The sequence below is a fragment of the Henckelia pumila genome, chromosome 4, assembly GCF_033568475.1.
Source record: "Henckelia pumila isolate YLH828 chromosome 4, ASM3356847v2, whole genome shotgun sequence".
NCBI classification, from domain to species: Eukaryota; Viridiplantae; Streptophyta; class Magnoliopsida; order Lamiales; family Gesneriaceae; genus Henckelia; species Henckelia pumila.
The window spans coordinates 35,441,154-35,444,388 of NC_133123.1; positions in this window are offsets into that span (position 1 = coordinate 35,441,154).

Sequence of the window (3,235 nt, forward strand, 5' to 3'; positions counted from 1 at the left end):
AAGAGTATAATCACCGCGCCCAATTAATGTCATTTGGTTCAAAGCACAAAGCTGCTAGTACGGAGCCTGTCAGAGACTAGCTAAAGGCGGATGATATGCCAACATTTATGGCAATGTAACAGCTAAGCTATTAACGTCATACTGGCAATCATTCCCCCTAAAAACATGCATACTAACTTAGATCTACTAAACCAAGAATATTTCGAAAATATGAAAACTTAGCGTCCGGTAAAGGCTTGGTGAATATGTCTGCTGCTTGCTGATCGGTAGAGATGTATTCAAGCCTGATTTCCTTCTTTAAGACATGATCTCGGATAAAGTGATATCTGACATCAATGTGCTTTGTCCTAGAGTGCATCACTGGATTGTGAGTGATGCCTATGGCACTTGTATTGTCACAGTAGATTGGAGCTTCACTCGACCGGATTCCATAATCATTAAGCTGCTGTTGAATCCAGAGTATTTGAGCACAACAGCTGCCAGCAGCGAGATATTCTGCTTCGGCGGTCGAGGTAGCAATTGATGTCTGCTTCTTACTTGACCACGAAATTAGTCTATCTCCAAGGAATTGACATGTGCCACTTGTACTTTTGCGATCAATTCTACAACCTGCATAATCTGCATCTGAATAGCCAATAAGATTAAGATTTGAATCTTTGGGATACCAAAGACCCACATTAGTAGTTCCTTTAATATATTTAATTATTCGTTTGGCGGCAATGAAATGAGATTGCTTAGGTGCTGCTTGAAATCTAGCACATAAACAAACTGAATACATGATATCCGGTCGACTGGTAGTCAAATAAAGCAATGAGCCAATAAGGCCTCGATACATTGTTACCTCGACCGGGATTCCCCCTTCATCTTTATCAAGCTTGATTGATGTACTCATGGGGGTAGATACAGTTGAGCACTGTTCCATTCCAAACTTCTTTACCAATTCCTTGGCATACTTGGATTGATTGATAAATATTCCAGTTTCAAGTTGCTTTACTTGCAATCCAAGAAAGAAATTTAGCTCGCCCATCATGCTCATTTCAAATTTCTCCTGCATCATCTTAGAGAACTTTGAGCACAACTTGGGGTTAGTTGACCCAAATATAATGTCATCAACATAGATTTGTACTAGTAACACATGATCACCTTTTACAAATTTAAACAAGGTCTTATCGACCGTTCCAATTTGAAAATCATGTTCTAGTAAAAATTTTAGTAATGTATCGTACCATGCACGCGGTGCTTGTTTTAATCCATAGAGGGCTTTGTCAAGTTTATAGATATATTGAAGATGAGTAGGATTGACAAAATCTGGTGGTTGTTCAACGTACACCTCTTCTTGAAGTAGACCATTGAGGAATGCAGACTTGACATCCATTTGATAAACTTTAAAGTCCTTGAAAGCTGCATAGGCAAGAAAGATGCGGATTGCTTCTAGTCTTGCAACTGGTGCGAATGATTCCTCAAAGTCTATGCCTTCTTCTTGTCTGAATCCTTGGGCAACAAGTCGAGCTTTGTTACGCACAACAGTGCCATGTTTATCGAGCTTGTTACGAAACACCCATCTAGTTCCAATCACATTTTGATTTTCCGGTCGAGGAACTAGATGCCAAACATTGTTGCGGGTAAATTGATTCAACTCTTCTTGCATAGCTTCAATCCAGCTGGCATCTGATAGAGCTTCATCTATCTTTTTGGGCTCTACCTGAGATATGAAAGCTGCATGCAAGAATTCATTAATCATTTGACCACGTGTTTTTCGAGGAGCAGAAGGGTCACCTATGACCAACCCAGGTGGATGATCTTTGTTCCACCTAAAATAATTCCCTAAAGGGTTGTCATCAATTGGTTGACAAACGTCCTCGTTTACTGGATCATTATTGGCAGGAGGATCATTATCAACCGGTGGATCCTCTTCTGGCCTTGTATGATCATACACGATAGAGGGAACTGGATCATCCTTCTTTTGAGGATATGGATCACTGTCACTTTCTTCCTGTAGATTTGTGTTTTCTAGTCTATGACTCAGATCATTTATGCTCCCTTGAGTTTGTTCTGTACAAAGAGTAGACTCATCAAAAACAACATGAATGGTTTCCTCTATCGTTAGTGATCTTTGATTGAACACTCGATAAGCTCTGCTAACGGCTGAGTAACCAATAAAAGTTCCTTCGTCTGCTTTGGCATCGAAGGCTGTCAAATGATTTTTGCCATTGTTGTGGATAAAGCATTTGCACCCAAAAATTTTGAAGTATGAAATATCAAGTTTTGTGTCATTCCAGATCTCATATGGAGTTTTGTTAAATCGTTTATTAATCATAGATCTGTTTTGAGTGTAGCAAGCTGTGTTAACTGCTTCTGCCCAAAGCCTTTGAGAAACATTTGAATCAGCAATCATAGTTCTGGCTGCTTCTTTTAAAGTACGGTTCCTTCTTTCAGCCACCCCATTTTGCTGTGGGGATCTAGCAGCTGACAACTCATGCTTGATTCCCTGATCATCTAGATAAGTCATAAGAGCAGTGTTTAAAAACTCAGTCCCTCTATCACTCCTGATTCTATCTATCACAGTGGATTGTTCATTTTGCAAACGTTTAAAAAACTTAATCAGGTGAGGTGCAGTTTGATCTTTTGAAGAGAGAAAGATGACCCAAGTAAATCGAGAAAAGTCATCTATAACAACAAGAGCATATCTCATTCCCCCTATGCTTCTTACTGGTATAGGACCAAATAGGTCCATGTGAAGTAAATCTAAGCATTTGGAGGAAGACATACACCCTTTATTTTTAAAGGTTGCTCTCACCTGCTTTCCTAGTTGACAAGCAGGACAAACTTTGTCTTTTATAAAATCTCCTTCAGGCAGACCAGAAACCAAATCATGCTTCCTCAAGTTAGAGATGGACTTAAAATTTAGATGATTTAACTGCTTATGCCACAACCAACGTTTATCATGATGAGCAGTAAGACAAGTAGGTGAATAAGTATGTGAGCAAGACCAGTTTACCTTGTAGGTGTTTAGGTCTCTTACACCGGTCATAAGAGTCTCACCTTTGTCATTTTTGATAATGCAAGTGTGTTTGTGAAACTCGACCGAATGATCATTGTCACATAGTTGACTAATACTTATCAAATTATAGCACAGTTTGTCAACAAGCAACACATCTTTAATAATGATGTTACCATGGATAATCTTACCCTTACCCACGGCTTTACCTTTGGAGTTGTCTCCAAAGCTGATCTT